Raw genomic sequence first — 23,826 nt, forward strand, 5'->3', positions numbered from 1 at the left:
TCACCTGACCAGTGCATTAGCATCATCTGGGAACTTGTTAGAAATGCAAATCCTTGGCCCCACTCAAAACCTGCTGAATTATAAACTCTAGGGGTGAGGCCCAGCAATCTGTTTTCACAAGCCTTCCAGGTGATTCTGATGTACAGTAATATTTTGGCAATCACTGTCTTAAGAAATAACACAAAATATTTGAGTCAGGTAACATAGATCATCGCTAAGAGCTGAAGAATTAACAAAGACCACCCCAATGGGAACAAACAGATGACACATATCAGAGCTTTCTAGGGCAAGGGAGTCAGCTACCACCAGTTGCATTTGGCAGAAACTCAAGGCAGGCAGGGGAGTGGAAAATCTTTATAGTTTAGTTTTTTAAAAAGGCAGGGGGAGGGCTTCAGATATGCTTGGAGAAGTTGAAGTTGGGCTAACTAGTAGTGGAACATCTTATGTGATAGATTTCAGAACATATGTGACTTTACTTGATTTCGAGTTGGAAGCAGGGTCAAAAATAGAGAAGCTGGCAATCATTGACTAAGTTCTGACCATTCTGGGCCAACTGTGGCAAAGGTATAGTCTGGCTTACTAGATTGGATGCTATAGGGGTTTGCGGGTGAGGGTCCTAGTTTACATAAGGAGGTCTGGCCATCGTCTATTGGTATGTTCAGTCTCACAGCCCCTCTTTTGGTCATTCTATCAGTTGAGTGAGGTTGACAAATTCAGAGAAAGCTAACAATCCAGATCTTCATTGCTTAAACATTGTCTGCTTGTCTCCATAGTTAATTGTATCATGAGGTCCTCTTGACCATTTTGTTGTTGCATCATTGTGGCAAGCAATTGCCAAGAAAGTTACTCCTCAGAATCACTTAAGACTCTGACTATAATGTAACAAGCCAGCATCACAACCACTATGACCAAAACAAAAACAAGTAAAAGTCCCTGTAAGATCTTTGGAGAAAAGAACCCCAATTGCTCAACTCAGGCCAAGAGAAGTAATCTTATAAGTCATGAGGACCAACCTTAGAAAGCCATGTAGCTGTATTCATAAGGCAATATATAAATAGCTGTTCTATCTTAGCAGTTTCATTGATCCAAGTTCAGCAAGAAATATCAGCAATGGCAGAAACACCAAAATGATTAGCCAACAAGAAATCTAAAGCAATGCAATTGTCTATCACTACTCATGCCCACAAGACTAATCTGTATTTAGGGCAAGGGGAGTAACATCAATGAAATCTGTTAGTTAGTGATACATTTCTTACTGTCTTTTCTCTTAGTACGATTGCTACCATTGGTAGCACTACTCTGATTGCTTGCATATACAGTGAGTCAGTCATTCTCCCAGGAGAACCACCTCACTAATTGAAGATAATCTCTTTTTGAAGCTCACACATAGTATAGAACTAGGTTCTCTGTGCACAGACAAACCTCAGCATATTATTCCTAAGATGCATGAAGTGCTGGTATGAAGCAAGGAGTACCAGACATCCAGGCCCTCAAGGAAGTAGTATCCAGCAGGAGTACGTGAAGATTTTTTTTTTTAAGGAGTTGTTTGTAACACAAGGTAAGAACCAAGGCCTTACAGTAGCTGGATTTGGAGTGCTATTAATATTTTTCAGGTGTCAGGTATTTAGCTTACTGCCTTATAAAGGTTGTTGAATTCAAATTTGGACTTCCCTAGGGTCCAATCAATAGATTTAAATAATTTGACCTTTTTCTGAAAGGGAGAAACACTAGCAAAGTAACAGTTTTATTTACTTAAGGTCATTGTGCTTAAGGTTGTTTGCTTAAGGTCATTTTCCATGTAGGTTCAAGTGGAAACACTGTCAGGTGTTATTTCCCATAGTTTCAGTTTATGAGACCAGAATTTCTCAGAGATTTTTATCATGGTGATCCAGTGATGGATGGCATGTGCAGCAGTTGGTGAGACTGAAGGCAATGAAAACAGTTTGGAAACCTAAGAAGGGCATTAGAATGAGCATGTTCTGAACTAATAATTATAATAAAAAGGAAAGAAAAGAGAAAAAGATTAGAGTCAACAACAAGAAAGGAAAATGAAAAGAGATATTACTATAAGCAAGCAGATGAAAACAAAACAGGAATTAGACAGGAATCTTGGTCTGATGTCTTGGGCAGAAGCTGCCTGCTTTCTAAAGTCATTGCCTTCCTCCATTGTTCTTACGTCAGCTCTCCTTCTGAAGATCTGAAGATCCTTCATTGGATTCCATTATTAGAGTAGACTCCTGATTGTGAGGAAATCTGTAGTGTTTTTTTCAGTTGTGAAACATGTACCTAGGGATTGACCTTCTAGAGTTTCACTTCTATATTTGTTCTTAATAGTACTTAATGTTTATTTCCTATGAATGTTCAAGAGCAGTTTTTCCATGATAGTTTCTCCAATAGACAAAAATCTCCTGGTTGAAAATTGTTAAGCAGTAAAATTCATAAAGATGTTGTGGGGAGGCAGCCTTAACCTGTTGATAATAAGATTGGGTATAGTGCCTGAGCCCCTTGAAATATTTTGCTATGTCTGTGTGCAGCAGAGTCTAGTATCAGAAGTGAAATCACTAAATGCAAAGGCCTTTCAATGACCAGTTCATAGGCAGACAACTGATGTGTTCCCAAGGGAGTGAACCATGTGGATATAAGGGGTAATGGGAGTACATTTGGCCAAAGAAACTCAAGGGTTCTGGAAAGATTTTCTAAGTGTACTTGACAGATGACATTAGTTCTTTTCATCTTTTCAGAAGATTGTGAGTAGTAAGAGTAGTGTAGTTGTTGAGTAAGGAGTAACACCTTACAGAGTTCTTTTATAATGTTTCCCATAAATTGATGCCTCAGTCATTGAATATAGAAATTGATAAACCTAGGTTGGACACACAAGATCAAACAGCATTTTAGAGAATGTAAAATGTGTACCTTTTGAGCAAAGAAAGGGTTTAACACATCCTAAAAATTGACATTTGATAATGAGAACATATTCAGATCTCATGGAGAATGAAAGCTGGGGGGAAAAAAGCCATCTGAGGTGGCCAAAGGACCCTTTATGCTTTGATTCATGTCCATGCTTTATCTTCAGTTTTTCTAGCATGATATTTTTGACATGACATGATTGGAAAGCAAGCTCTCCTGTTTTTTAAGCTTTCCAACTAATACTGATTTAAGATAATAAGCCATTTGTCTATAGCATGATTAGTAGTTTTATGAGAAAATAGCTAATATCTATTTGAAATAATCTGATGCTACCAACTAGTGACCTTGTGATCATCAGAGATTATTTGGATGAAGGGTAGAACCAGATTTTTTCCACTCTTGCTTTACAAAATAAGGAGCTACACAAAGATATTGCTTACTAGTCTCTTTGAACCCTTCCAGAGGCTTATGCTTTAAGACTCTATATAGGACTACAGTCTTGATTAAAGTTGCTGTTTGGCATAACCAACTTCCAGAGACTTTTCTTTTACCATCCATATTTTAATAGGCAGCTTCCTAGGAAGTAAGAGTTCATTTAAAAGTCCCCCAACTTGTCAATTTTGGTAGGTGTTTCAGTGGATGTAAAGATCCTCTTTTGTTTCCAAAACATCAGAAAGTCATGTATTACTCCAAAAACATGCTTGCTATCTGTATAAATGTTTATGTGCTTTGGCATAGTAAGTTTTAGTAAGTGCAATAAGTTTAGCAATCTAGGTTGATTTTACCCTAGGTAGAGCACAATTTCAATAAGACGAGCTTAATTTAATGAGACCATATCCTCATTGATAACCTCCATTTTCAGCTTTGAGATATGATTCATAAACAAATAATAGGTCTCAGTCATTAATGAGAGATTCTAATAAGTGTAAGCAAGGTACAGAAGTTTTCTTTCTGAGATGATACAGTCACGAGGATCTTTTTTACTGGCAGGGACACAAGAGTAGTGTCAGGATTCAGGGTGTTGCATCAGTGAATAGTAATGCAAGAAGTAGAGAGTAACAGAATTTCAAGAGGCTAATTGGATGACTGAGGGTGTGTGTTCTTAATCAATAGTGATGCTTTACTGTGTGAGAAACTATGAGGTCAAATGGGTTGCTAGAATTAGTTCAGCAAAGCATTAACAAGTTTGAAGTGACAGCTATTGTTCCAAGGCAAGGGAGGTAAGACTTTGCAACCAGGTCAAGGGTGAAACTATTCTAAATGATGGGGTTTTTTAAATGATTCCCACAATGTTGAGTTAAGATCCCAAAGACTTGTCCAGATTGCATGTATATAAACAGAGGGCTTTTTGCAGGTAGGGAAGACTTGTTCATGTTTGAGCTCCTGGAGAAAGGAATTTCTTTCATTGACAGTTTAGTCAATTTATAAACAGGTGTTGCAATCTCAGAAAAATTTGACACCCATTTCCTGCAGTATCCAAATAAGCTCAGAAATCTGCTCAACTGTCATTTTATTAAGAGTCTATGATAAGTTTGGATGCTCTTTAGTCCATTTGAAGAGAAGTTCTCCCTCTTCAAATAGGTCACACCATAAATAATGGACTGTGCTTTGGCAGATTGGTAGTTTATCTTTTGAAACTTTATGTCCATTTTCTGCTAAGACCAGATCAAGTAAATAGAATCTTTTTTTTACACGCTTCCTTGTTCTCTGAACAAAGTATTTTTTCTTTAAATAAATCATCTATGTATTGTTTGAGAACTGAGTCACACAGAAAATTTATGTCTTTTTAGTTTTGAATGAAAACCTAGGATAAATAGAAGAGAGCTTCAGTAAACACCTGGAGCATAACTTTCCACAAATATCATTGTCCTCCATAAGTTTAGGCAAAATGGTATTGATTGTCCTGAGCTAGGGGAATACTGAAATGGACAGAAAAGAAGACCATTATGGTGAAAGAGGGTGCTTTAGGAATTGATGCCAGGATTGTATGTGGGTTAGGTACCACTGGGAAGAAAGAAAGAATTTTGTGAAATAGCTTGATTTCATGAACGAATTGACATCATTGTTCATTTGGTTTATTCGCTGATGGAAGAGTTATAAGGACTACTGCAGACTATGAAATGGCTTTTAGATAGAACATCTTCAACTCTAGCTTTGAGTCTACTTTAACTGGCTTCAAGGGGTATTGTGGAAGTAGACAGTTTGGTAGGACCTTTCTGAACTTTAATAGGTTCTTCACTAATTATTTTTCCTACTTCAATAGAAATTTTCGTCCATAAAGCGTCAAGTATGGTGTCAAGATCTTTAACTGGGGTACACAACAAATATAATGGAGATAGCAAAGGTATATCCAGAGCAGACACACTATGATTCTGAATATTGGAGTTCTCTGGGATCTCAAGAAATAGTCCCTCTGTACACTTAATATTATAATTCCATTTGCAAAGTAAATATCTTTCTTTTAAATTTTCAGGGTGGTGTCACAGAGCAAAAAGTAGTGTTGCTTAATTGAAGGTCTATCGGTTATGTTTAAGGGCCAGAAGATGGGAAATATCTGTGGGTTATTATAAATACCTAGTACCTGTGTGCTATGTTTACTCCAAGGAAGAAGCTGAACAAAGACAAGAAAGTTTAATGAAGGAAGAACAGTGCCCATAGCTACCAGGAATTGATGAGGTTGACCACCTATATTAATAGATAATTCACCTTGACTTTTTAAAGTTAAGGCATGATACTGGGTGCTTTTTTCGTTCCCTGGAGTTACTCCCTTTGATCTGAGTTGAGATATGTCTTTTGTCTTGGTGTATATTTTGTAAGATTGAAAACTATTTTGCTTAAACTATCTCTTCTATTTAAAATATCTACAAGTAACTGAGCATGGTAGCTCATGCCTGTAATCCCAGCACTTTAGGAGACTCAGGTAGGAGGATCACTTGAGGTCAGAAGTTTGAGGCCAGCCTGGGCAACATAGTAAGATCCTGTCTCTACGATTTTTTTTAATTAGCCAGGCATGCTGGCACATGCCTGTAGACACAGCTACTCAGAAGGCTGAGGAAGGAGGATCCCTTGAGGCCAGGAGTTCGAGGCTGCAGTGAGCCATGATTGTGCCACTGCACTACAGACTGGGTGACAAAGCAAAACCCTGTCTGTAAAAATACATATATACAGAAAGAATTATATCATATATATCTCTATCTATCTACCTACATAGATATTGTTACAGATAGATAAATCTGTATATAGAGATATCTATATCTTGTGTGTCTGTGTGTGTACATATATATAGAGAGAGGTAGAATTATGTCATATGTATCTACCTACCTATCTACCTATATAGATATTGCTATAGATAGATCTGTATATAGAGATATCTGTATCTTGTATATACATACATATGTGTGTATATATGTGTGTGTATATATAAAGAGAGAGCGAGAGAGAGATCTATATATAGCCATAAGTGTCTTTGTCAATGGTGATCTGTTGGGAAATGTGCCACCAGCTCTTCAATCTACAGAGTCAGAAGTTTATTTTGACTTCTGTGTCATAGTGTTCAAGAACAATTTGTAGAACAAAATGTTCTACAAACTGTTAAAACACTTGTAATTCAGGTACAAGGGTTACTTTCCATTCATATTTCATCTTTTCTCTAGTTACATGATGCAATTATGGCCTGATTTATTTTTATTGGAAATGTTTCAATTATGGCTTTTAGAAAATGTTCTCCTGCTTTTGGACCTTTAAAAAAAACTTTGGGTTTATTGTAGAAAAGAAATATCTCTAGGTTAGTTCAATCACCTGTAGCCATCCAAGATTCCACATCTGACCTTCTGATCAGTATGTGTATAAGCTGATACAGGTCAGGCAACTCTGGGTCATATGGATAAAAAAACATTTAAGTTCTTATACAAGTAATTTATGGTTTCCTTTGAGTTTAGGGAAAATTTTTGAATTTATATACAGCTTTTTATGTAGCATGGGTAAGGCTTAAATTCTACAGCTGCGTATAAACTTAACTCATGGGAAAGATGGATCTTTAGAGGCAACTGATATTCTTGAGTCTTAGAAGAAGCGTTGGGAAAAGGTAAAGGGTCTGGACAAGAAGGGAAAGGAGTCAGTGGAGGTATAGATGGAGAGAAATTAGAAGGACAAGGGGAAGAAGAGCGTCAGACACAAGGAATCAAATGAAGAATAAGAAGTCTGAAGATTTACTGGAGAAATAAATCTACAAGTGCTGCTTGCTTTACGATGCGGTTACATCCTGATAAACCCATCCTGAGTTTAAAATATTGTAAATCCGGAAAGCACTTAGTACACCTAACCTACCACATTTAGGTCTAGCCTACCTTAAATGTGCTCAGAACAATTATATTAGCCCACAGTTGGGCAATATCATCTAACACTAAGTTTACTTTATAATAAAGTACTAGATATCTCATGTAAGAGTATTGTGCTACATATTGCTAGCACAGGAAAATATCAAAATTCAAAATTTAAAGTTTATTTTCTACTGAATGCTTAATCACTTTCATACCATCATAACATCAGAAAATTTTAAGTTGAAACCATCGTAAGTTGGAGGCTGTCTGTAGTTTGTACTGCCTAAGTTTGTCAAATTGCCCATTGGATTTGGCCAAAGAACCTTTTAGTGAAGAAATCTTTGAATCAGAATTTTATGTGGTGGTCTCTATATACCAATAAAAAAAATGCCGCTCATGTTCTCTTTGTTTTCTAAGGTGTTTCTCAAATAAATAATGTTATTCCAGTTAAATATTCCCCAGCATGGACACTGAAAGCCCAGATTATAACTTGGGAAAAGTTATGCCATTCAGGGAGACACACATAAGAATTAAAATTTTAATGAGAATATATATAAGAGGCAGGAATGTCTGCTGGAGGATGACAGGATTTAGGCTTAGATGGTCTCATAAGATTTGGCAATAGCTGGTCAAAAAGTGATGCTTGTCCATTTCCTGTCTCAGGCACCAAATCTAATAGTTGGCCATTTTTAAATTCAGACTAGACAATCTTCACTCCACATCAGAAAGAAAACCAGAAATATTGTTCTTTCTGTGTCAAAGCCAAAACATCAGGACCGAAAATCTAGATGGAAAAAGAGCTTTGTCTAATATTACTGGTGACCCAGAGCAAAGTTTGTCCAAAATGATGCCTGTCCAGTGAGAACAACACTCACCTGTTTGTGTGGCTGACTTATGTAACAGGGTTATAAGGCATGGTTGTGTTCTAATCTGTGATTCTCCCTTTGACTAACAACAATTTTAGATAGCACAAAACAGAAGCACAAAAGGGAGGCGAACAGGATGAAAATGAATGGCCTGATTCTAACAAGAATGCCAAAATCTGGGAAGCAATAACAAAACCTGGGTGCCAAGCAGAATAAATAGCTGTGGAGCTCAACAAAAAGACAGCAGAGTTCAGACCAGGTGCTGGTTTACTATGTCAGCACAGCCTCCACTCATTGTGATCAACAAGATTCAGGGCACTCCATGGGTAATTTTACACCAAAGTGTGGGCCCCATAGTGATGAACAGTTCAGGTTATATCTTGGTGGATCCTCCAGGAAAACTGCAAAAATACAGGAAGACCACCCAAGTGGGAACAAACAGAGGCTATATGTTTTAGAGCTTTCTATAGTAATGGAGTCACCATGATTTCAATTTGACAGAGATTCAAAGGCAGGCAAAAGAGTGAAAAAGCTTTGTAGTAAAAAAAAATGTGGAGGGAGGATTCAGGTATACGCTAAAGAGGTTGTTGGGATGGAGAAGCTACAGGTGGACTAATTAGAAGTAGGATATCTTATATGATTGCTTTCAGGAACATGCTTGTATTTCTCTGGTTGAGTGAATAAGAAACCGAGAAGTTGGTAGTCATTAGCCAAGTTTTGAGTATTCTGGTATGATTGCTACAGAAGTTGTGGTTTTGATTCATCAGCTGGTTGCTACAGAGGATTTGGATTAGAGTTCTGTTGTCATATATGATCTGGTTTATAACCTAATTTTGTATCTTTGCTTTACTTACCTTTTTTTTTAGGATAGCAGGGGAAATGAGAGCAGGAAGTTGTAATAAAGAAGGATAATCGTTCTATTGCAATAGACTCAGGAGATCATTCAGTGTATGTGCCTGTCTTCTGTTAGAATGGGTAGCTATTAACTAAAAAGAGGAAAAGTGATGAGAGCAATAATTCTAAAGTTAAATAATAAAAACTACAGATTTACTAATGGTTTATCCCTTATTTTGATCTTTGGACCTTCTTTCTGTCATATACCAATAATCTTTGGAACACAGATATACCTTAGAGTGGGAAATATATAAGAGCCCTACTCTTTACCCTTCTGACTCTATTCTTGTTCAGGGGGCTTTGCACCCAACTCATATATTCCACTCAAGTGTGTACACACAAGGACTTGGGCTCATTTACATTCTGATTCCAGCTTTATATCTGTAAATTCCATTTTATTTGGATCTGTTATCTCATGCTTCCACACACTGGGGTCATTATCTTGAAGCATCTAGAATTATTTTGCAAAATGATCTCACGTATTTCTCCAAGAGCCTAAGCAGGTTTTGTTCCCAGGTCAGTCCCCTCAAGGGAGGGTAGGGGTGCAGGTGTGAAGGGTAGCCAGAAGGGTATTTGCATTTGGTAAAAACAGGGATTGTAGGTGCAGGTTAGGATGTCCTCACATGTGCACATAAAGCTTTTTCAGCATGTTAGTGTGAATATGTCTTGCTCTTGTCTCTTACATACTGTTTTAGTCCATCTTTACACCTCTATAAAGAACTACCTGAGACTGGGTAATTTATAAAGAAAAAAAGGTTTAATCATAGTGGAATGTAAAGGGGAAGAAAGGCATGCCTTCCATGGTGGCAGGAGAGAGAGAGAGCAAGGAGAGAACTACCAAACACTTGTAAACCATCAGATCTTCTGAGAACTCACTCACTATCATGAGACCAACATGGGAAAAACCACCTCCATGATCCAATCACCTCCCACCAGGTCTCTTCCTTGACACATGGGGATTACAATTCGAGATGAGATTTAGGTGGGGACACAGAGCCAAAACATACTGGTCCACCCCTGGAACATTTTTACTCCAAATCTCATATCCTTCTCACATTTCAAAACAGAACCATGCCTTCCCAACAGTCCCCCAAAGTCTTAACTCATTCCAGCATTAACTCTAAAGTCCAAGTCCAAAGTCTTATCTGAGACAAGGCAAGTCCTTTCCATCTATGAGCCTGTAAAATCAAAAGTAAGTTAGGTATAATGGGGGTACAGGTATTGGATAAATGCTGCCACTCCAAATTGGAGAAATTGGTCAAAATAAAGGGCCCACAGGCCCCATGCAAGTCCAAAACCTGGCAGGGCATACATTAAATCTTAAAGCTCCAAAATAATCTCCTTTGACCCCGTGTCTCACATCCAGGGCACGCTGATGCAAGAGGTGGGCTCCCATGGTTTGGACAGCTCTGCCTATGTAGGTCTGCAACATACAGCCCCTGTGGCTGCTTTCACAGGCTAGCATTGCATGCCTAGGCTTTTCCAGGCACATGGAACAAGCTGTCAGTGGATCTACCATTCTGGGGTCTGCAGGACAGTGGCCCTCTTCTCACAGCTCCACTAGGCAGTGCCCCAGAGGAGACTCTGTATCTCCAATCCCACATTTTCCCTCTGCATTGCCCTAGTATAGGTTCTTTATGAGGGCTCCACCCCTGCAGAAAACTTCTGCCTAGACATTCAGGCATTTCCATATACCCTCTGAAATCTAGGTGGAGACTCCCAAAGCCTAATTCTTGTCTTCTGCATACCCACAGACCCAACACCATGTGGAAGCCACCAAGGCTTGGGGCTTGCAACCTCTGAAGCAATGGCCCAAGCTGTACAATGTCTCCTCTTAGCCACAGTTGGAGCTGGAGTGGCTGGGATACAGGGCACCATGTTCCAAAGCTGCACAGAACAGCAGGACCCTGTGCCTGGCCCACGAAACCATTTTTCCCTCCTAGACCTCTGGGCCTGTGATGCAAGGGGCTGCCATGATGATCTCTGAAATGCCCTAGAGACATTCTCCCCATTGTCTTGGCTATTAACATTTGGCTCCTTGTTACTTATGCAAATTTCTGCAGCTGGCTTGAATTTCTCCCCCAGAAAATGGGGTTTTCTTTTCTACCACATGGTCAGGCTGCAAATTTTCCAAACTTTTACATTCTGCTTCCCTTTTAAACATGAGTTCCAATTTCAGATCATCTCTCTGTGAATACATATGACTATATGCTTTTAGAAACAGCCAGGTCAAACCTTGAATGCTTTGCTGCCTAGAAATTTTCTTCACCAGACACCCTAAATCATTTGAACTCTCAAGTTCAAAGTTCCACAGATCTCTATGGCAAGGGCAAAATGCTGCCCTTTAGTCTCTTTGCTAAAGTATGACCTTTACTACAAGAGTGACCTTTACTACAGTTCCCAATAAGTTCCTCATCTCCATCTGAGACCACTTCAGCCTGGACTTATTGTCCATATCACGAACAGAATTTTGGTCAAAACCATTCAACAAGTCTTTAGGAAGTTCAAAACTTTCCTACATCTTCCTATCTTCTTCTGAACTCTTCAAACTATTCCAACCTCTGCCCATTACCCAGGTCCCTGGTTGCGTCTACATTTTTAGGTTATCTTTATAGTAGTACCCCACTATCCCAGTACCAATTTTCTGTATTAATCAGTGTTCATACTGCTATAAAGAACTACCTGAGACTGGGCAATTTATAAAGAAAAAAGGTTTAATTGACTCACAGTTCTGCATGACTGCGGAAGCCTCAGGAAACTTAAAATCATGGTAAATGGCAAAGAGCAAGCAAGGCACATCTTCCATGGCAGCAGGAGAGAGAGTGAGGGAGGAATCACCATTTTTAAACCATCAGATCTTGTGAGAACTCACTCATTATAATGAGAACAGCATGAGGGAAACTTCCCCCATGATCAAATCACCTCCCACCACGCCCTTTCCTGGACACATGGGGATTACAACTCAAAATGAGATTTGGAAAGGGACACAAAGCCAAACTTTATCGCGTACATTCAAACAACTGAGTAGTTCAGTTTGGAAATCCACAGGCCTCCTTTTTTCTGTTCTATATGGCCTTGTTATTTGTGGTGTGTTCCAAGAATCATCAGTATCACCTGGGAGCTTGTTAGAAATGCAGAATATTAGTCCCCATTCCAGACATATTTAATCAATTATTTTACCAAGACCACCATGAGTCCAAAGTGACTCATATACTCCTTAAAATGTAAGAAACACTTCTATAATATGTTAGCTTTCTTCTTTCTTATATTCACTTAAGACTTATCCACCCAGGGAGGGCAGGTTCCATGCCAGCTTACTCATTTGTCTTAAATGCTTAGGGCAGTCTGACTCACAGTATGCATTTTGTAATTTAAATGAATTAATTGATGAATTATTGAAGGAGACAGAGAGTGAATGAGTTCCACGTTTTTATAAAGTTGATACACTAATCTTCAAATTTGTTCTGTTAAGAAATGTATAAATTACCCACCTAAATATCAAAATGCAACCATAGCATCATAACTAGACTAAGGGGCTAGACTTGACTACTCCAAGACCCTCCGAATAGTTTTCTGTACAGGATTTGGTGAATTGAGGCCATGTCCAGATTTTTCCTATACTACTCATAATAAAACATGCCTATGAACACCTGCCAGTATTCATAACTGCTTTATGCTTTAAGAACTTCAGTAGGATACTGATATATAAGCAAAATTCACCTGGACATGGTGATAGTGTCTAAGCACTTTTCCCTATAATATCTCCAGTTTTATATAGTTCTCCTGTACTAAATTGGCAATGTAATTTCTTTTATATAATAAATAGTGTTTTTGTCCTTGAGCCTCATGCAGTATTTCAGACAATAACATGATTTGTTTCTTCACACTGGTGTTACTTTATAATCAGATTGCTATAAAGCTAATTAAATGCTCCTCAACTATCTAGTTAGAACTTAGAAGGGGATGCTAATGTCTTCAAGTCCTAAAGTTACATTTAAAAAATCAGGCATATTCAGTCACACATTTGAATTTTTTTTTAAGTAGTGCCCATAACAAAATACTGGTTTGGAAAAATAAGGTAACAAACCTAAAGAATTTCTCGGTTTTAGCATATTTCATTAATTCAGCAATTAATTCATTAATTCATTCAGTGAATATTAACCAAAAGGCTTCTCTTTATAAAACTCAGTTCTAATCAAAGTGAAAAATCGAAAGCAAAATACAATAACTACTACCTTTCAGTGGGTCTCCAACATTTTCCTATACAATTCTTCCAGGATGATGGTAACTTTATTTTTTCATATGTTTAGGAATTCCTAAAAATGATTAAATATATGATGTGGTTTAATATTTTAATGCCTTTACTTCACCATTCCCTAATAATTCATGCATTTATTCATTCAACAAATATTTTTTGGAATACAGCAAATACCAATACGTTGGCCACATAGTGGTGAATGAGAACAACAATATTGCTAACCTCTTGGAACTTATAGTCTAGTGGAGAGAGACAGAAAATAAATAACTAAACTGTATATGAGATCACTGCAGAGAGTGATAAATTCTATTAAAAAAGAAATAAGGACAATATAAATAAAAATAATTGGGGGATATGGGCTCTTTTCGGCAGGGGAGCTAAGCTTTACCAGATGAAGTGATTTAATTAGAGATATAAGTAGTAACAAGGAGCCAGGCATGTGTTCATCCAGGAGAAAGATGATCCAAGCAGAGAAAGCAGCAAATATAAAGATATTAAAGTGAAAACAAGCGTAGTACAAAAATGTTCAAAACTGCATTCCCAAGTGAACTAGTTTCACAATGAAATATACTACAGTCTTTAAATGACAGACTCTGCAGAAATTACTTAAGATTTCTAAAACATAAATGGTCCTTCAATTTATATTATGAAGCTCTTATGATTTATTACCAAACTAGACAAATGAAGTACAAAAAAGATAGAATTATAATCATTATAGAAGAAGATAAAGAAAATTTCTCTGCATTCCAACTATCACATTTACCAACATATTTGCATCTGTATTTGTACACTCACTTTCTCTACCCCAATGTAAATTACTCCACTTACATGCTAATTAGATCTAAAATTTCTTGCTCATTCAATGATTTAGTTCCAGCAACCCTATCTCTCTCTCAATTTCCGACTTTCTCCTGAATTATTCCCAGCCACATACAAAAATGATGTTTTCTTCCATCTTTTAAAAAATGTAAAACCTCTTGATTGCACTCTTATATTTAATTCCTCTCCTATTTTTCTGTTTCCCCTTATGCAAAACTCAGGAAATGTTTTTGCGCTCACCATCTCTAATTCCTCCTCTTCTATTCTTTCTTGAACCCATTCTAATCAGACTTGACATTCATATCACTTCATGAAAATACCTCTTGTCAAGATTGTGAATAGTCCCCCTGACACCATTGTCAAGTCCAATGGCCAATTCTGTGTTCTCATCTTACCTGAGTAGTGGACAGCATGGTGTGATAGCTCACTCCCTTGCTCTTGGAGCATATATTTTACTTGCCCCCCAGAAGAGTGCTCACCCCTGATTCACTTCTAAATGTAGCCTATTTCACCAATTTTTAACTTTTAAATAATTTAATTCTTTTTTCTTTTTTCACCACCCTTACTCCTGAGGTTAATTCAAGTTTTATGGCTTTATATATTATCCACATACCAACAACTCGCTACATGTATCTTCAGCCCACTGAATTTTATACTGACATACGATCAATTCAACTGCATTTGACTCTCATAGGTGTCTCTAACTCAGCATGCTCAGATGGATATCTTGCTTCTCCCCAGTTCAAACCTATTCCTCTTTAGGCCTCCCCATTTCAGTAAAAATGGCAACTGCATTCTTAAAATTTAAAATGTATTTCTCAAAAGATGCTTACTAGCTAATTAGCAGTCATATATAGGCTGAAAATGCCATGAGGCTTTGTATTTGTTTGATTTTTATAACTTACTGAATTTCAGTATACTTATTGAACTTTTGAAACCATAAGAATTGTTACCAAACTAGATGAAAAAAAAAGTATAAGGACTATTAGTTCTTACAGTTTTGTTGATTATTTGGGGTTTTTTAGGTTGACAATCATTTTCTTCCCAAAATTCACATGCTAGTTTTAGTCTTCCTTTCCAATATTAAAACTCATTTCTTTTAAATTTCAAATTATTAAAATAAAACTTTCAGCAATGTTAAACGATAGCACTCCTGTCAACCTTCTAGCTTTTAAAGACAATACTTCCGATGTACTTTAAAATATAATGCTGACTATTAATTGAAGACAAATACTGTTTATTATATTCAAGAAATATTCTATTCTTAGTTTTCTAAGAATTTTATTAGACACAGCTTAATTTTATTAATGGGCATTGTTTCAATGATGATCATGTTAATTTTATTAATGGGTTGAATTTTATAACTGGATTAATTCTTTCTTGGTCACTGTACAGTTTTCTTGTACCAACATGCCTAAATTGATTCAATTTAGGATTTTTTATGCATGTAAGTTGGTTGATAAGTGAATCTTTTATTTATTTATTTAGAGATGGGGTCTTGCTCTCTTGCCCAGGCTGGAGTGCAGTGGCATGATCACAGCTCACTTCATCCTTAAATTCCTGGGCTCAAGGGATCCTCCTGCCTCAGCCTCCCAAGTAGTTGGGACTACAGGCATGCAGCAGCTAAGTTTTAAGAATTATTTTATTTATAGAGATGGCGGGGGGGTCTCACTGTCTTGCCCAGGCTGCTCTTGAACTCCTGGCGTCAAGCAATCCTCCTGTCTTGGCCTCCGAAAACACTGAGATTACAGATGTGAGCAACCATGTGCCCAGCCTATGCACCTTTCGAGCTGTCTTTGTTTTGAGTAGGGTTATATTAGCTTTACAGATTGAATTGAATTAAGCCTTTTTAAATGTGTACAGTGGTGGTGTAAATCTCACCTATAAAATCACATGGGCTGCAGCCTTTGAGGGGAGCTATTTATTGCTAACTTTTTCAATCTCCTATTGTTCTGTTTCTTTTATCTACTTCTTGTTGAGACAATTTGGTTTACTTTATATTATTCCTAAATTTCTTCATTTTATCAAAACTGTTAAACTTATTGATATCAGCTTTAAAAGACATCTTCCTACAAGTATTTCAATGTATCTCCTACATGTGGCTCTATCTTCCCCCCACTTTAATATATTTTTGTTTTCTCACTGTTTCCCCAAGCAAACATCCTGTGAGGTTGAGTATTTTTATTAACTTTTCAATTATTTATCAATGTATGTTTTTCATTTCCTTAATCATTAACTTCTGGTTTTAGGTTTTGCCCACTTTTTCTTTTCCTTTTCAATGTTTCAAAATTTTAGGTATTCTTTTTCTGCCACTTGCACTTGAATGTTTTATTTTCTCCTGTTTTATAATAAAACGATTCCAGACTATGGGTTTATCACTGAGTAGAGCTTAATGTGTTGTTATTCTTTTTTTAATAGTGTACAATTACAGTTTTGATGTCATTTTATTATGAGTTAATCTGGATAGTAACTTTTATTTCTAAATGGTTGTTTTTTATTGTTGTGATTTTTTTCATTTGTGATTTCCAAAGGTAGATCACACAATTATATGTCATTGTAATTGTGAACACACAGACACACACAAACACACATCCCATAGACTTGATCATTAACCTGGGAGTAATTAAGAAGACCACAAGAGAGCTTAACTATGGGCAGAATCAATCATATTTTTACTATAGAAAGCCTTTCTAATTTCCATGTGAAGAAGGAAGTTCAGAAGGGCAGAGAGACTTGTTAGGAATATGTAGAGTAATCCAGGCAAAAGATCATGGTATCCTGAAATAAAGGACTGTGGATATAGAGAAATATGGATACATTTATGAGATATATATCCTGTCAGTAGTATTGGTTAATGAAGGATAGAGAGTAAAAAAAGATGACACTGGGGATCCTGGCTTGAGCAACAGTTGATGCCATCCACTGAGATAAGGAAGAGTGAGGAGGAGCAAAGGTGGAGGGAGGAAAGAGTTGAGACACGTAGTTTCCAATGCCTATAAATCTCTAAATTGAGATGATAATAAAGAAAAAGAAATCTGGCTATTTTATTGCATTTTTTTAAAGGAGAAGAAAGAGATAAAAGGTCTAGGTAAGAGATGAAGATTTGGCGGTCATCATTGTATGTCCGATAATAGAACTCGTTGAATAAGTGAGATTATGTGGAAATAATCTCTAGGCTGAAAGAATAGCCTACAACTGAACCTTGAATTCTGAGAAAAATCTTTATTTCTTCTTTCTCATTTTTAAAAAAGTAAACTCTAAAAATATTAATATATGTAATCTCATACATAATTCTGTTTACTGTATTTCAAAATGGAGTCATTTTATGCATACCTCTCTTAATTTCAACTTTCTTCCTCTAATTCACATCTTGTAATAATCCTTTAAAATGAGTTGGTCTGGCTCCATTTCATTCCTTTTATATTCCATGGGGGAATTATATTCCATAGGGGAGAGAACAATAAATTATTGAACTATTTTCTTAGTTAAGCATTTTCTTTGTGTTCTATTTTGCGCCAAAACAAATAAGACTGCAATAAACATCTTTGAAAATTAGTCCTTATATATTAGTAGTTGGGCATGGTTTGTTAGCAATATCACATGGTGAAAACTTGACTGCAGCCTTTTTTTTTTTTTTCAGCTCTACATTAGCTTAAAAGATAGCAGCTTTTTCCCTGGTGTGATGAGAGTGCTAGCAGCCAAGCTTTATAATTTTGTTTCTAGGATGTGGCAAGTGGGTAACATGACCCCTTTATTCTGCATTCACAATGGGGAAGAGCGTGGTAGATTAGGCCATATTCTGGCTTGACTGAAAAGGCTGAGTTCAAATATTCAGGTTGACCAGGATTAATCGCCTTATGCACTCAGTTGTCACCAGTTTCCAGAGACTTTTCAGGAAACCACCTTCTTTTCTAGGAGGCTGGTCTACAAGAGATCAGTCTTGGGCAGAATAATCCCTAACTCTTAATATCTTTGGCTAGTTTTCTTTTAATTTCTACTCTTTCGCTCCTCTCTCTCTCTCTCTCTCTCTCTCTCTGTCTCTGTCTTCCCTTCTCCATAAATCATTTCAAACACTCATACATAATTGGTAGTTGAAGTGATTCAACCACTTCGGGAAACAGTTTGTCAGTTTCTTTAAAAGCTAAACATATGCTTACTACCCAGCCTGGGAATTTCATCCTAGGCATCTACCCAAGAAAAATAAAAATGTATGCCCACAAAAAGATATTTACATGAAAGTTCAAAGTACATTAATCATGGTAGCCTGAAACTGGAATCAATCCAAATGCCCATAAGGTAGTGAATGAATGAATGAATGAATGAAAAAATATATATAAATATATATATAATGTATCATATATAATATATAATATATATGTATCATATATAATATATATGATACATACTATATATAATATATAAGACCATTAATATGTTTCTACTAGATAGTGCCAGTCTAATTCAAGAATTCCATTTCCTTCTATCTATATATAATGCATGAAATAGGAAACTGCTCAGGAAAAGAAAGAAAGAAACTATGACACACAACACAGATGAACCTCAAAAATATTATACTCTATTTAAAAATATTATACTCCATTTAAAAAGCCAGACATTAGCCACTATAAACTATATTGTTTCTGTTACATAAAATTGTAGAAAAAGCAACATAATAGAAATTGAAAGCAGATCATTGGTTGTCTGACACCCAGGGATGACAGCAGGGATTGACTGCAAAGGGCCCAGACAAACACTTGAGAATTTTATCAGTTTCCTGTAGCTGCCGTAACAAATTACCACAAACTCAGTGGCTTACAACAAACAAACACAGCAATGTTCTTCCAGTTCTAAAGACCAGAAGTCCAAAATGAGTCTTAAAGGGTTAAAATGATGCAGAGCCACGCTCCATTGGAGGCTTAAGGGAGAATGTTTTCTTGCCTTTTCCAGAGTTTAGAGCTGAGTTCCTTGCATCCCTTGGCTCATGGCCCCTTCCACCATCTTCAAAGCTAGTGGCATAAAATTTCTCTCTCTGACTCTGCTTCCATTGTTTCTGTCACATGGTCTTAATCTGTTTTATCAAATCTCCTTATGTCTCCCTTGCCAAATTCAAAACAAACAAGAACCAATAAGGAAGAAGCCAATGTCAGAAAGACCGACAAGAAGAAATATACAATGCTTGCAGTAACACACCAATTAGTTCATAAAAGCTCTTGGATCTGCCAGTCATATGCCACATGACCCCTGACACTCACTATCCATTACATTCTATAAATATATTGACCCAAGGCTCCCTTGAAAGAGAAATACATAAAGAGATTTAATAGACAGAAGGGCTAAAGATGTAAAAGATTTCATAGACAGAAGAGATAAAGTTGTATCTACAGAGGAGATAAACATGTAATAGCATTTGTTACAGTCAGCTGCTATCACAAACCAACCTGAAAATTTAGTGGCTAATGCAGTACATGTTTTTGGTTTTTCTTTTTCTTATCTAGAAGACTATTAATATGTTTCTACTAGATAGCGCCAGTCTAATTCAAGAACTCAATTTCCTTCTGTCTTGAAAAAACACACCTCATAACTATTAGCATCGCCTGGCTCAAAACTGGAAAACTCACTTCTGTTCTCATTCCATTGGTAAGAACTAGACACATGCCCATACTTAGTTTGCAAGAGGTGCTCAGAATTGAAGTCCTTGGATGGAAAGCTGCTCCCCAGGACATTTCAACACTGTGGAGTACAATAGTGCCAGTGCTACATTTAAAGCAAATGAGAACCAGGAAGGAAGAAGCCAAAGTCAGAGAGACCTAAAGAAGAAATATACAATTTTTGCAGTAACACACCAATTAGTCCATAAAAGCTCTTGGATCTGTCAGTCATATTACATATGACCCCTGACATTCACTCTCAATTGCATTTTATAAATATATTGCTCCAAGACTGACTTAGAGCAAGAAAGTTTTACAAAGACCTGACAATCCAATATCTCATCTTAATTTCATGCAGTTCATATTCTTCATCATATGATGGTCCACAGTCCATTACTGAAGGATCAGGTATTCCTAGTCTGTGAACAAGGAGATCAAAAAATATACTCCCAGTCTGTCTTTAATTTCTTCTTCTAGTTCTAAGGTTTTTCTTATACCACTTAGGACGATTTTCCAGTGCCAAATGCATCATGAAGTCATAGCAGAATCTATGTTATCTAAATTTTACTATCAGGGTTCTGATTTTTTTCTATCCAAAGGGTACGCAAAAGCCTGCCCATTCTGCCATATGGAGATAAATCAAGATTTCTAACATGTAATGAAGGAGTGACCAGACTCAAAGCTTTTGCCCATCTGACTTTATTCTAATTCTTGAGGAGAAACATGAATCTTCTACAAACTGAATTTATTAGCACGAAAGACAACAGTAGAATAACAAAAATAAAGGTTTTTGTAATTGTTTCATACCTAAATGGAAGTTACATAAATAGAATGTCATTGTGTACAATTACTCTAGATTTGTGCCCAATTGGGGAGTACAAATCTAAGCTCTCATCTGTTCATACTTTTTCAAGTATGCAGGCACCACAAAAAATGTCCAAGCAGAAAGTGAATTGAGCACTTCTCTGGGATCATGTGGATTTCTTCAATCTGAGATGAAGTATAACTTCTAGAAAACATGCAGAAGGGAGAAGCCAATTTTTAACCTACATTTTAGGCATCACAGGCAGCTTCAAAATTAATTCAGATACATAGCAGGCAAAGTTTTGACTAAATATATCATCACATAAAATGAGTTAAACATACTCTTTGCCTTCAAATATATAGTTTAGCTGTGAGGGGTGGATACTCCAAATATATATATACATACACACACACGTACATATACATGTACATATACACATATATATGTGTATATATATGCACTCACATATACACATATGTGTGTATATACCTTCGAACTAAAAATGTATACATGCTCATTCATAACACATCTTTATGAAAACTGTGAATGGACATTTTGAATATTTATGATTTGAAGATTACCAAAATACATGTTCATTTATGTTAACATACTCTGCAATGTCAAAATGTATACCAATAAATAACTTACAGTTTGATTAGGTCACTCTCCATTACTCCCTTTTTTGTTACTGTTTTTTGGTTTTTGTTTTGTTTTGTTTCTGTTTGTTTGCATCTTTTTTTCTTTCCTTGTTCCCTTTATTCTGTAGTATAGACAGGTCAGAGTGCAAGAAGCGTCATTCTTACCGTATTCTTTGTGATTGGTGCTCCTCAGAGTTGTATAGTCCATCAGTGTCAAGCTCAAGGCCAGCATTGAGCACCATGGTAAGATGGACTGAGAAAGGAAAACTTCCTCTCTGCTACACTCATGATAGCTCATTTATTTATATGGCAACTATGATGTGTTCATTGGGTATTTAGTTAAAACATTTGTGCTCAAACACGTTTTGGCCACAGGCTAGATATTACAAAACTTACTTCAACTCTCTGAAGTTTTAACTCAGTTTTTACACAGGAATAATGATACCTTCCATACACACAGTTATGAGGCTTGGATTAGACTAATGTTGTCAAGCTAACCATGCTCAAGTGCTCAGAATTGATAGAGCCTACTATAGAATTGAGGGTGTATTCTCATGAGAAGAATAGAAACATATGGGATGTCTCAAACAAAAAGGGATGTCTTAAGGTCATTTTTATTTACAGACTAGCCCTGAGGAATGCAATCTCTCATGAATATATTAAGTTTGCAAATCAGCAAGTGAGTGGGAATCTATCCATTCTGATTAGTGTCTCTACCCCCACAGACAGGAGATTTCGAATATCTCAAATGTCAGTGTTCCAGCACTGAGCAAGCTGCTCTCAACTTCTATTCTGTCTGCCTTACTATTAATTAAGGCCTGTCTACTATTAATTAAAAAACCTGTCTCATGTCTTGCTATCCATGCACACATCTTTTGCCTTCCCAGATCGAAAGTGGCTTTCAATCTTTGATCACATCTTTCTTATCTTTGCATGCTTCCAATTTTCAGCACACATCCTGTGAGCATAGTAAGTGCTCAATAAATGTTAGTTGAACTGAGGAGTGCTAAGAAGCAAAGTAAGTAACATGTTGGTGAACGAAATATGTATTATAAGGCATTCTATACTTTGAAGGACTTGGAAGTAAAAAAAAGAATCTAGGGACTTTTAGTAATTGAGTTGGGGCTGTAGCTACGAGAGGGTTGCATACACAGAATCAAATCACATAGGTGAGTGTTGGCAGCAGCCTGGCGGGAAAGAACAGTTTGTGCTCTCCAGATACACACCAAATAAGTTTGGAGAAATATGGTAATTGTGACTAATATGAAATTGACAAAAGAACGGGGAACCAGCTTGCCATCTGATTACTACTTAGTCAATATTCAAGCTTATAAGAAAGTGAACAGATGTTAGCCAAAGCAGATGTGAAAATACACATAATAAAGACTAAAGGGATTTTGCCACCTGCTTATAAAAGTCTATATTTTGGATGAAAAAACATTCAAATTAATTCAACAAAATGAGGTACATTTGGCTCATGTATTCCATTTTTGCTCATTTATTTCGTTTCCAACAAAGTTTATCAAAAGTTTGAGATTAGGCAGTTGACAAAAATCTCTCATCAATTGTGCAGCTCAGCAATCCAAAACCATTCCTCTTTTCCTTGGCAGGGTCCAGCAAAGGACCTGAGTGGGGATTTCTTTCTTATAACAAGGAGTGTTACCAAAACAGGTAGGATCAGAGTTGAAAATACCAAGAACCTGAAGTTCAGAAGTCAGAAGGCTACAAAATCATGTGAGGCCCAAGCGTCAATATTTGTTTTTAAGGATTCAGGTAATTCTAATATATAGCTAATGTTTGAGAAATACTCGGTTAGAGATAAGACAGACCTTCCCAAAAGCTAATAATGGGACTTGACAACCAAATTCTCAGCCATTCTCTGGAACCTAACCTGAGGGGGAAGAAAGTAGCAGCAAATACTTCATGATATCAGCTCCAGTCAAACACATTTGATTTCACAACTCTGGGCAAGAAAGGACAAGAAGAAGTTGTATAACATGGTGATACAGTTAATAACAATGTATTGTATTCTTGAAAATTGCTAAAATTAGATATTAAGTGTTCTCAACACACACAAAAATTATGTCTGTGCAGTAATGCATATGTTAATTAGCTCAATTTAGCCATTCCAGAATGTATACATATTGCAAAACATGTTGTATACTAGATCTATGCAATTTTTATTTATCAATTAAATACATAAGTAAAAAAGGAGAAAAAAGAGGAGGAAGAGGAGGAGGAAGAAAGGGAAAGGGAATGAGAAGTAGGAGGAAGAGAAAGAGCAGGAAGAGAAATAGGAAGAGGAAGAGGAAATATATTAATAACAGCAGCAAACACAAACTCTGTGCCAGGCACTGTGCTAAGTGCTTTGAACTCAAAGCTCAGAATAACCGTGTGTGGTTCATGGCTACACTCTCCGGAAGGAGCTACATTTTCCAATTTTCTCCTTCGCTACATTTGAGATAGATGTTGGTATCCTTGGGAACTGAGCAAATTTTATAACCTGTTTCTTGCCTGTAGGATGTTGGGGCTCCTGAGTCATTTTAAGTTTCCATTGGCCTGAGACACTCGAGTCCTGGCTCGTGGTTTCTTTGACAACACAACAGTCTCAAAAGTTGAGTAGACTTCTTACCTGTTTAATGGTAGTCAACTCATAAGCCAAAAGTCATAGC

The 23,826-nt window shown here is 36.7% G+C and overlaps 1 long non-coding RNA gene across 2 annotated transcripts in view; it reads right to left on the bottom strand.

Moving 5' to 3' along the window:
• Positions 1-23,416, bottom strand: part of LOC116269996 — a 42,148-nt gene extending 18,732 nt beyond the window's left edge. For both annotated transcript variants that reach the window (XR_004177823.1, XR_004177822.1), the window contains exons 1-2: positions 17,397-23,416; positions 13,222-13,302 (exon numbers count right to left, since the gene is read on the bottom strand). This is a non-coding gene — a long non-coding RNA (uncharacterized LOC116269996). The remainder of the gene's footprint in view (positions 1-13,221; positions 13,303-17,396) is intronic.
• Positions 23,417-23,826: the final 410 nt, after the last annotated feature.

Source organism: Papio anubis, chromosome 13, assembly GCF_008728515.1.
Source record: "Papio anubis isolate 15944 chromosome 13, Panubis1.0, whole genome shotgun sequence".
Taxonomy (NCBI): Eukaryota; Metazoa; Chordata; class Mammalia; order Primates; family Cercopithecidae; genus Papio; species Papio anubis.